Raw genomic sequence first — 12,731 nt, forward strand, 5'->3', positions numbered from 1 at the left:
TGCCCGCAATGGAGCTATTATACTCCTTAAACTGTCCTTGGGGGAAGAAAGAGTAAAAGAAAAAAATGAGCAATACGGTTGTAGGGAGTCTTTATGCAGGTAACAAAATATGACCAATATAGCAGGAGGAAAAAAAAGGTGGGAGAACAGAATTAAACTAGCTTTAAAAACGCAGTATCTCCCACAGGTCAGGAAAGAAAAGATTAGTACATTACATGATTACACAAACACCGAAAGAAACACACATTTAAACTAATGCATGTTCAAAAGTCCCATAAACAAATTCAAAATACCATTTTGGAAAAAAAATATTTCAACATAGAAAACATACCAAGGTTTAATTCCCTTCTACACAAGCACTTCTCACAAAACACAAAGAGAAAAGTTAAAAATGCAAACTGACAATAAAATGTGAACAAGTGTTCAATATCATGAAGGAGCTTTAAACTGCAATGAGAAGCAGGTTTTTATCCACCAGAGTGAAAAAATAAATAGTCTGATAAACCAAGTCTTCAGTAAAGCCGGAAATAAGCAAGCACTCTCATGCTTTGGAAAAGCTGGCTGCACTCTCTTTGGAGGTCAGTTTACAGCGGTGGGTGATGAACTATTGAAAACGCACGCCCCCTTTGCCCCAGTAATTCTACTTCCAAAACTACATCCGCTACACAAACAACTACGTGAGTCTGCATCACGCTCTGCAGTGCTCCTGCAGCCTTACTTTGAAACTAGGGAAACCATCCGGAACAGGCTGAGTGCTCATGAAGACACGCCTGTTAGATTCACTACAGAATATCCTCCCGAAGAGTATCTGTCAGTCCTTTGGAAAAACGAGGCATGGAGAAAAGTGTAAGTGATATTAAATGAAGAAAGAGAGCATATTGCAGAAGAGAACTCAGTATAATGACCTCTGAGTAAGGATTTTTGCGCACCTGGGAATGTCCCCAGGGGTTACAGAAAGAGGGAAATTTCACTGTTTACTTTGTGCCACTCAGGAACATTTGGAATTTTGTCCACAAAATAAGAAACTAAAGCAAAAATTAGAAAAACTAAACTCGAGCGGTAATATAGTCGTCGTATACTGTTGTATTTTAACAGGCTGAGTTTAGAGCGGTGACTTGGCTTGGGAAAGACATTGGGTGAAAAAGCCCATCTGACAGGATAATTTTAGGAGAATCCCTTGTTAAATGGGATTTAACTACTTTTCGCTATAAAGCTATAGTATTCTCCAACACATCAGCAAAGCTTTATTTCCCAAATCACATTAGAGAGCTCGACCACTGCAGGAAGGTATCTGTCAGAGTTACTTACTGACAATAAACAACCAAGAGTTTACTTTACCGCCTTACCGTAAATTTGACATTACCATTCTCTGTTTTCAAAACTGCATACTCTTCACATTTCTTTCATTTTGCCAAATGCACATCTTTTATCCAAAGCCAGGTTAGAAGTTAAAGCCAAATTTTCTTCTGTGCAAAGTACATCCAGACAATTCGAGCAGCTGTCTCTTTGATTTCTGTGATGCTAAGCTCGTTCATTGCTCTTCGACGTTCAGGTCTGCTCCTAAGCCAGTTAGCCCGTGACACTGCGCTTCTTAAGAAATACGAGGCTTTCAAGTGGTGAGTGTGGTTCTTCATAGGAATAGACCAGCCGTCCCTCTTTCAGATAGCCATCTTCTCCTGCGTTTCCTGCCTGCAGCCAGACTTCACTCTGCCATCCACCCCATTCTTTCCAAACTGGGAGTAATTCATCACTTTATCTTTCCTCCATTAGGCGCTTTTGCATTTCTTTTGCTCCAATTCCAGAATAGATCTGGAAGCATAGGAAATGGAAAACAGGAAAAGCATCTCCACAGAAGACTCAACTCACCTCTTAAAAGAATTCAACGCTAAATTACTTAGGCAATTTAAAACATCATTTTCAAGATATCCATCCGCTGTGATTGACTTGCAAAGTTTTACTGGAAATGGACAAAGAGCCTGGAGAATGTTCAGTGTGAAGCTCATTAAAATGCCCACACCCCTATCCCAAGGGAGAAACATCTCTGGAAATGGGGACTCTGAAAGGGTTCACTGATCTCCCCTAATCCTGCCCCTGGGTTGAGAACCACAGTCAAAAACAGTAGAATATAAGAGTAACATTTGAGGACATCCCTGGTGGACCAGGGGTGAAGACACTGCCTTCCTGCAGGAGTGAAGACGCTGCCTTCCTGCAAGGGTGAAGAGGCTGTCTTCCTGCAGGGGTTACAGGTTTGATCCCTGGTTAGATAGCATATTCAAAAGCAGAGACATTACTTTGCCAACAAAGGTCCGTCTAGTCAAGGCTATGGTTTTTCCAGTGGTCATGTATGGATGTGAGAGTTGGACTGTGAAGAAGGCTGAGCGCCGAAGAATTGATGCTTTTGAACTGTGGTGTTGGAGAAGACTCTAGAGAGTCCCTTGGACTGCAAGGAGATCCAACCAGTCCACCCTAAAGGAGAGCAGTCCTGGGTGTTCTTTGGAAGGACTGATGCTAAAGCTGAAACTCCAGTACCACCTCATGCAAAGAGCTGACTCATTGGAAAAGACTCTAATGCTGGGAGGGACTGGGGACAGGAGGAGAAAGGGATGACAGAGGATGAGATGGCTGGATGGCATCACCGACTGGATGGACATGAGTTTAGGTGAACTCCGGGAGTTGGTGATGGACAGGGAGGCCTGGCGTGCTGCAATTCAGGGGGTCGCAAAGAGTCAGACACGACTGAGCGACTGAACTGAACTGAACTGAACAGGGAGGTAAGATCCCACACGCCTCAGGGCCAAAAAACCAAAACATAAAACAGAGGCAATATTGTGACAAATTCAATACTTAAAAAAAAAGTAACATTTCTTTTTGAAGTTGCAGACACCCCCACAGAGTACTTCTAATTATGGGTAAAAGGGACTTTTTCAACTTATTTGTTTCTCTAGTGATTTGGAAAAATGAAAATGTGTTTTTCTATTTGACAGAGGTATTCTAGAAGAACTCAGAGTGTGAACTAAAGTATAACTGCTTTGATATTTGAAGCGGTGTTTGCCTGGAAAGACACAGATGAGAACGGAAAGACCAGAGATTGCGCCCCACATCTGAGAAACAGGTTCACAGAAGCCTGAACATCCCCCCGAGAAGCTGTGGGCCAGCGGCCCGAGTGCCTGCTGGCCTGAAGCCCCTGAGAGGAGGTGGGACTGAGCTTCCTCAGTTCCTCAAAGCTTGGAGAAATATTGCTTAGTTTTTACGATAAGGAAAGACACTTCCACCTGCATTAAACGGGCAGATTTTTCCCACCATTAAAAGAGTGCTACAGTTAATTTATCCACTCACCTACTGAGGGACAAGTTTTGGCAATAATGAATTAAGTAGTTACAGACATCTGGGTGGTGCGGTAGTGAAGAATCCACCTGCTAATGCAGGAGACGCAAAAGACACAGGCTCAAGCCCTGGGTTGGAAAGACCCCCTGGAGTAAGAAACGGCAACCACTTCAGTATTCCTGTTGGGAAATCCCATGGACAGAGGACCCTGGCGGTCTACCCTCCATGGGTTTGCAAAGAGTGGGACACACGACTGACCGACTGAACGTTAAAAAAGAGCACTTTCGTTATCACTTGGCGACTCTGACTGCAGAGCAAGCGCCTCTGTTCACATGGGCACTTATTTCGTCTCAGCCACCTCACAAGTCAGTCTCTTACACCCCTTTGGTCCTTTGAAGTTTTGATCGTGGTCCATGGCGATTGTTTCTTGGTGACTAAATTCTTCTACAACAGTGGTGCGAGGTCTCTCCTCATTTCCCTCTCCCGGCAGCCCCTCAGGGCTCCGCCTCCCCCGTGGGCTTGGCTAGTCCTCATTCCCTCGTTCCTTCATCCTCTTGTGTTCCTCTTCCCTCTGTCGTTCGGAACCGCTCAAGAGTCCACAGAAGCCTTCAGAAGCCAGGTTTCATCAGAGCCAGCCCTGGAGTCGCCCGGAGGGAAGAAGGTCCAGGACCATGAACAGTACTTTCATCCCTGTGATGGTCCCTCCCTCCCCACGCAACGTTTTGTGCTTCAGAGGCATGACCCCAGAAGCTCCGACGTGCTCCCCTCCATATTACACCTTCCACATTTATTTTCCTATTGAAGTAAAATTTGCAATGTTATATTAGTTTCTAGTATGCAACTAAGTGATTTGAGTGTGAGTGTGTGTGTGTGTGTGTGTGAACACATGCATATATGTGTGCTTGGTCAGGTTTGACCCTTGTGACCCCATGGACTGTAGCCCGCCCAGCTCCTCTGTCCACGGGATTTCCCAGGCGAGAACAGCGGAGTGGGCTGCTATTTTCTCCTCCAGGGGATCTTTCAACCCAAGGATTGAACCCAAGTTGCCTGCGTCTCCTGCATTTTTCGGCGGGGTCTTTACCACGAGCACCATCTGGGAAGCCATAGATATATATTCTTCTTTAGGTTCAACATGTCTGTATCTGTGGCTCCTCTTCTCAGAGGAAAGCCAGAGAGGAGCGTCAGGCAGCCAGCTCTTGGAAGAGATGACCATGCAGATCAAGTGGGACCACATTTTTTCTCCCTTCCCTTCTACTGCCTGTAGAGATAGTTCTCCCTGTCTTCAGCCAAATGTAGATGGCAAGATGTCCCAAAGAGGGGAGACAAATCTGAGATTCCCGAATCCAAGGCCACAAGGGTCCTTCAAGAGGTTCCAGGGCCAGGGAGTGTTCCAAGTGTCCCAGGAGGTGGGGGTGGCCTCCACAGGGAGCAGTGAGGTCCCTGGGAGGAAGCCAGGACTCGGGGACCCTGAGCTGGTGTCCATGTGTCTGGCAGCCTTCGGCATGGGCTGTCTGTCCCCTTTAAAACTACTGGGCTTGCTAACAAGGAAGTCAGTCTGGAAGACCCCTTAGGCTTCATCCCACACAAGCCCCTAAGTGTTGGTGTCAGTCCACTGGGGCCCCTACTGCAGAGCCCCAAGGCTGGGTGGCTTATGAACAGCAGAGATTTATTCCTCACAGTTCTAGGCTGGAAATCCAAGGGCAGGGTCTCAGCACGGTTGCAGTCTGGTGAGGGTCTCTCTGGGTTACAGATCTCCACCTTCTGCCAGGGGCCCCACTGGGGGAAGGGGTGGGGAGCCCCCTGGAGTCTCTTTTATAAGGACCCTTGTCTAATCCCCTTAGCACGTCCCTGGTGGCTCAGATGGTAAAGAGTCTGCCTGTCATGTGGGAGATCTAGGTTTGATCCCTGGGTGGGGAAGATCCTCTAGAGGAGGGCATGGCAGCCCACTCCAGTGTTCTTGCCTGGAGACTCCCGTGGACAGAGGAGCCTGGTGGGCTACGGTCCGTGGGGTCACAAAGAGTCAGACATGACTGAACGACTAACACTTTCAATCCCTTCCTGGGGGCTGCACCCTCACGGCCCAGTCACCTCCCAGAGTCTAACGCCATCACTTTGAGCATCCGGTTTTCAACCTATGAATCTGGCTGGGGGCCGGGGAGGGCCACTCAGACATTCAGACCACGGCAGCTGAGAAATGAGGGGCTCAGGGTGGACCACAGTCCTGAGGGACTCCTCCTGAAGGTGTCACTGATTTGAAGAACGTCCATCAGGGGCCGCTGAAGAAGGGGTGTTGGAGAGCCTGGGTCTTAGGTCACAGGAAAGAGCTTAAGAGTCTGGATTTCCTGTGGGGGCAAAGCCACGGCAAAGTGGGGATTGGTAGAGGAAGAAAATGAACTGCCCTTTTCAACATATTGGCTACCGTATTTACCCAGAAATAGGGCAGGGGTCCTCCTCATCCTTTTCCCTCCTCCTGAGACCCTCTGACAGCATTGGGCCCATTACCTGGGGGGCCATTCAAAGACACTTGAAAAAAAGCAGCCGTATCATTTTCTATTACCTTGTTTATCTGGAGAAATCAGTTCCAAATTCCCAACAACAGGCCTGAACTTGCACTAGGGGCCGTCACCCCACTGTGAGAGAGCCCTGTCTGAGAAGGAGAGAGTCAATCTGACCCCCGGGAAGAAAGCAATCTGCTCTGGTTCCTTGTGGGCAGTGATGGGAGACGTTCGTGTATTAAAGAAGACAGGACAAGAATGACTTGATTCAAGACTTTAAAGGGGAAGAAAGGGTTTCTTTTCAAGAAACAACAGTCATAGGTGCATCAGAAGCGGTATTTACTGATCATTCAATGGGGGGAAAAAAACCAATGAAGAAGGAAGTCAGTCTAGAGTTCTCACGGCAAATGAATTTTAAAGCCACTGAAGTCTAGATCAAAGTCGAGCCTTCCGATCAGCCCGTGTGCTTATTAACAGACAACGCTGTCATCCGCCTATTTTTAGCTCGGGGACAGGAACGCTTTCAATGTCACGTGACCGGACCGCAACACAGGTGCCTGAAACGAGGGCAGGTTTCTTTTTTCTCTGCTTGGGAGCAGAGTGCTAGGCTTGCTTGAGCAAACAAGAACTCCTCCGACTGAGCAGCGATTGCTCTTTTTCCATCTCGAGACCATATTTTGTGTCGTACGAAGAGAGCCATGTGTGATTCAACAGGGCCTTCCAAGCTCGGGGACACATAGTTTCTTCACATATGTACTCAAACATAAACTTCCAGACTACAAATGTCAGCACACTACGTGTTTAAAAAGCCCCCGGGGAGTTTTCTGTGGCTGTTGTGATAAAGGCGGTAACTTGTCAGACAATACAAGTTTATTATGTTACAGCTCCGGAGCGCCGAAGTTCAAGGTGGGTCTTCCCGGGCTAAAATCAAGGCGGGACCGCGTTCCTTCTAGATGCTAGGGGGAAACCTGCCTCTTGGTCTTTTCTGCTTTCTGGAAGCTACCTCATCCTTCGGTTCTAATCTTCTTTCTTTATCCGCAGCAGCCAAACCCCTTCTCACCCGCCCACCCTCTGGTCCTCTGCGGGTAGGAAGGTCCTCAGATCTTAAGGAATCCTATGACCATTTCATGTCCACCCAGGTAATCCAGACTGACCTCCTCAGCTCAGATCCTAATCTAATCGAGCCCGCAGGGTACCTTTGCCACGCAGGGTTCCAAGGACTAGGGTGTGGACGTCTGGGCCAGGGGGGTGTTATTCTACCTCCTGCAGCCGCCGTGAAACGTCTAACGTTCTCCCTGCTTCGCCAGTCTAAAATAAGCATAGGTATTCTTTACTGGGCTTTCCGGGTGGCGCTACTGGTAAGGAATCCGCTTGTCAGTGCAGGAGATGTAAGAAACGCGAATTCAGTCCCCGGGTTCCCCCGGAGGAGGGCACGGCAACCCACTCCAGTATTCTTGCCTGGAGAGAATCCCCACGGACCGAGGAGCTGGGCGGACCACAGTCCATGCGGCTGCAAAGAGTCGGACACGACTGAAGTGACTCAGCACGCACAAGGAAGTGTCGAGTCGTCTGAGCTTTGTACTCTGGGAGGAACATACATCCAGTCCAGCTATTGCTCTGTTTCCAGCAAGAAGGTTAGGAGTAGAGTCTGTTCAGAGGAACTTAGGCTGACAAGAGCCAAGTAGGAAGCCAGCGGCCCTCATCCGGGAGCCTGCCCTAGTGTATTCCTGCTGCAGGACCTGCCCTGGCCATCCACCACCAAGCATCCCCCAGGAAGACCCCTTCTCTGGAAGCCTGGCCTCCTCACCGCCAGTGCATGGGCCCACCTGTCTTTTCCACTCCACGCCTCTCCTCCCCTCAGACTCTCTCACCAGGGCCTGATCCAGTGGCTTCAGGAGGACACTTGGTCCGACTCGGGCTGGCCTGTTTATTTCCCTCGGTGAATTCCGTTCACCCTGTCTCACCACCACTGATGCGGCGATGGCGTTAGACCTTCAACCTTCTCTCCCTGGATCTCCACGCTGACCCTCCTGTGTCCTTTTGCCATATGTGGACCCTGACATCCTTCAGGGTCTGGGGTAAAAGACCCTGGGACTAAAAAAATGGGACTTTTTCTCTACTCCTTTCCCAAGCATTTGTTCTAGCTTTCGCTTTCTCAGTCTTGGCTGGTGATGTCACCGTCATACATCAGGATACCAAATGCAGAAAACTCATTGTCAACCCAGACTCCTCTGCCTCCAGAAATAGACAGTCAGTGCTGATGCTGAAACTCCAGTACTTTGGCCACTTCATGAGAAGAGTTGACTCATTGGAAAAGACCCTGATGCTGGGAGGGATTGGGGGCAGGAGGAGAAGAGGACGATAGAGGAAGAGATGGCTGGATGGCAACACTTGAGTTTGGTTAAACTCCGGGAGTTGGTGATGGACAGGGAGGCCTGGTGTGCTGCAGTCCATGGGGTCGCAAAGAGTCGGACACGACTGAGCGACTGAACTGAACTGAACTGAGTAAGTCTCTGAAATCTGCCCGTCCTATATGAGAAGCGTCTTTCAAATGCAACCTCTTCTTTCCTTGAAAGGACTCATGACGTGGAAAATGGACACATAGAGAAGAAAGCCCTCCTTGCTTCCCAGAGAACAGTCAAGTGCATGACCAGTCCAGACGTCAGGAAAGGACTCCTTACAGCCACTTTAAGGCAATTACTTTTCATGATTCTGAAGTTCCTCAGAATGAAAATGTCCAAGATACACCAATGAGAGAACATGCTTTTTAACTTGCTTAAAAAACAGGAATATTTCACTAATTAAGACCAATTTTGACATTTTCTGTACACACCTCACACGAATTGACAGGAGCTCCTTCATCAAACAATTGATCTTATTGCATTCATGTCCGTGAGTTGAATAATCTGATAAAATGCTAATTCCATTCTGAGGTCTTGTAATAATTTGTCCTCAGAATCACATTTACTCCATTGTGAGCTAACACAGTTTGGAGGTACTACTTTGAAAAAATGTCCACGTTAATTCCAAGAGTTCCAGAAGTTGTGATTATTTTGCTAATGAGATATATTAGTCTGGATTATCCTGATGATACTTTTTCAGGGAGTAGAACATCTCCAACTATGCATTTCATTTTTTTTCTACTTTCTTCAACTTCTGTTGAGATTTATCAGCAACTCTTTTCTACAAAATATTGCAAAACTAAAGTGGTTTCTGATACATTTTTTTGAATTAGAGCTTCTAAAAAAATACAATAAAGGGATGCCTTGTATTTCGAATTACACTTTTCCGCTATAGAACATTAAAAAACTGTGTTTAATTATAAAAATAAAGCATTCATATGCTTCTAAAAGTAGGCATCTAGCTTTCACTTCTTAGGTGCTTTCTATCATCATTCTTTAAACACACATTCGACTGTTGGTTTTTGTCACTCTTGTTGCTCTTGTTCAATCACCCAGTCATGTCTGACTCTTTGCCACCATGGTCTGCAGCCCTCCAGCCCCCTCTGCCCAGAACTGCTGCTTTAGGCAATGTCAGTTGGATATTCCCTTTATGTTTAATGAGGCTTACATTAGGATATAACAGTTACTTGTAATTTATAACCTCTGATACATCATTTACACTTGATCTAAAAGTGACAGATAACTAATCCAGAAATTGGTAAGAATGATGCTGAGTGCAGAGAAGCCAGCTCTAAGAACAGGGCCTCGCCACAGCCCCCAGAGACTGGAAAATGTCACCAGTCCCCAGGCAGGGGGCTCACACCTGGATTACATGCTCTCCAAGTGCCCAGAGAGGGGACGGGCCACCACTGCGCAGCCGCCCTCATAGGCACTCGGGCTTCACAGCTCCTTTATTCTCAACGGTTGCTGAGTTTAAGAACGCCGTTCAGGTGCCGAGAAGCTGAAGCTGAAGCTGAAGCCTAGCTCCCTGCTGCACAGTCAGGATCCAGGTGAGAACGCTGGGTGTTTCCAGGGCAACTAACTTATCTCCATGTTTCTTTTTTTTCCCAATTAAAATGGAGGCACAATGGTAACTAATTTGCCTGCCATCTATGGCCATACCACCCTGAACGCACCCGATCTGATCTGATCTCAGAAGAATTCCCTTCCAACGCAGGAGATAGAAGAGACGCGGGTTTGATCCCTGGGTCGGGAAGATCCCCTGAAGAAGGGAATGGCAACCCACGCCAGTATTCTTGCCTGGAGAATCCCATGGATGGAGGAGCCTGCAGACTGCAGTCCATGGGGTCACGAAAGAGTCAGACACGACTAAGCACAGGCCCAAATGAGTAAGTGTCTCTTTTCCGACGGGAGAGTTTAAAAGGGCTAAAACCATTGCTGCCATTGGCCCTAAGGGCGGTGGAATCCGCTGCCCTAACACCCTCAGTCACAGGTGACGGACACAGAACAGAAGCTTCGCCCTTGCTGCCTACGCACCGGCTCACAGGCCCTAGGGGTCCTTGTAGGCACGTGCCTTAGCCCCGTGGCTTGTCATTTTCCGACCAGAGCAGAGTACTTTGGGCTGTGGCTGTGATCGCTTCCTCCTTCTAGAGAAGTTTTGCTTCCCTGAGTCTTGGGGAGGGCAGGAAGCGGGGGAACCTGGGCTCCCTTGTGGAGGCAGCTGCCCTCGTGGGTGTTCTGCAGACCCAACCTGTCGACGGCTAACAGGTGGCCCTAATGTCTCGTCAGTGTGGGTGTCCCGTTCCAGGGAGCTTTGGTCTGCAGGCCCCCACTTAAGGAGACTGGACCATCCCCCTGAACAGCTCCTTTGTGTCAAGAGGAGCTAAGCGTGTTTCGTGGTCGAGGTTTGATCACTGAAGACCTTCATATCTTTCTGTCATCTGTCTATCTATCTATAAATACCTATCTGTCCATCCATCCCTCTATTTCCATCATCCGTTTATCTATGTCTATCATCTATTTATCTATCTATCCCATCTGTCTATCCACCTATGTTGTTGTTTTTCAGCCACTAAGTCATGTTCAACTCTTTGCGACCCCATGGACTACAGCACGCCAGGCTTCCCTGTCCTTCACCAACTCCCGGAGCTTATTTAAACTCATGTCCGTTGAGTTGGTGATGCCATCCAACCATCTCAACCTCTATCATCCCCTTCTCCTCCTGCCGTCAATCTTTCCCAGCAACAGGGTATTTTCCAAGGAGTCAGTTCTTCCCATTAGGTGGCCAAAGTATTGGAATTTCAGTTTCAGCATCAATCCTTCCAAGGAATATTCAAGGTTAATTCCCTTTAGGATTGACTGGTTTGATTTCCTTACAGTCCAAGGGACTCTCAAGAGTCTTCAGCATGACAATTCAAAAGCATCAATTCTATCTATTCGTCTACTTAACTTTTCATACCCCTTCATTCATGCCACGTTTTAAAATCTACTTCTCTTGTATCTATCACCCGAATATCACTCTCAGTCAGTGAGGACCCCCGGTGTAGAAATCATGATTAGCCACAGACTCATAACGACCCTAACAAAATTATCTTATCTGGTGAAATTAATTTTGCCTTATCCTGGCATTGCCAGATCAGCCCAACTCTAGGCAATTCCACAGAAGAACCCCGAAGATGTTTCTGAGGAGAAATTAGGCAATCAGATTAGACTATTTAGTCTGGAAATAAAGGTTATGAGGCTGCTGCGTATCTTCACGCATGATGCAACCTCATATCTCGGTTTCCGTGGAAGACAGACAGACAGAGGAAATGAGCTCTGCACCGGTCTGCTGAGGAGCAGGGTAATAACCGTCCAGAACAGGGGTCAGAGAGAAACAGCAGAGCCCAGGCTCCCCCTGTTGCTCCCCCTGCCTCATTTTTTGGTTTTGATTTCTTGCCACTGGCTAGTTCTAAGATTATTAAATTTGTACGAGCTCATGTTGTGTACTTTCCAGGCACAGACTATCGAACGTGTCTGTGTGTGCATGTCACCGCTGGTGGCACACACAGCAGGGCTGCGGACTGAGGACGGATGGGCAGGAGGCTCTCCCTTTACCGCCGGGACTCAGGCATCTTCATGGACCGGCATCTGCAGAGCCATCGCCTCACGGGAAGTCTTAGGAGTTCACCCTAAGACGTGTGCGTCCTCCCTGAGCTCACCAGACCACCCTCCAGTGTCTCCATCTTGTCCAGAACTTGTGTCTGCCTCATCGCACACTTGCAGGAGTGTGTCCACACTCTGAGACAACCTAGAGGGGTGGGATAGGGAAGGGAGGTGGAATGGAGTTTCAGGAGGAAGGGGACATGTGTATTCTGATGGGCAATTCATGTTGATGCGTGGCAAAAGCCATCACAATATGGTAAAGGAATTATACTCTAATTAAAAATAAAAATAAACGCATAAAAGAAAGTCCGTTCCTAGGAAGGGATTCACTGGATAAAAGACAATTTTATCTTTAACCCCTTCAGTTTGAATACACATTCACATCTCCAGGTTGCTATTCCAGTAAACCCGGGGTACTCACACTTGACTGTGCATCTTCCCCACGTGAAGGGCTCGTCACACGTGGATGTCGGCTCTCAGCTCTTTGGAGTTGCTGGGCTAGAAGGTCTGGGCTGGCGCCCCGGGATCTGGGTCTGTAACAAGGTCCCCAGGGCTGCTCTTGCTGCTGGTCTGGGGCCTGAACTCTGCGAACCACTGAATTAAGCCATCGATTTGCTTCCAAGAGAGCTGGTGTCCTCTCTTTTCTGAATGTTCTGGGACCATGACTTGCATCTGAGACTTCCCTGTCCTGTCCCTGCCAAGGTGAGCGGGCAGACAGGCCCCTGGGGAAGAGGGGCCAGCCCACCACCCACTGCAGCCCACTGGGAGCTCTTGCATCTCAAGGCGCCCTGCTGCACCTGTCCCTGCTCAGAGGGTGCCCCCAGTGCCACACGGCTTCCCGGGCACGTGGCACATCTTCTGGGCA

Source organism: Oryx dammah, unplaced genomic scaffold, assembly GCF_014754425.2.
Source record: "Oryx dammah isolate SB20612 unplaced genomic scaffold, SCBI_Odam_1.1 HiC_scaffold_24, whole genome shotgun sequence".
In the NCBI taxonomy this organism is placed as follows: Eukaryota; Metazoa; Chordata; class Mammalia; order Artiodactyla; family Bovidae; genus Oryx; species Oryx dammah.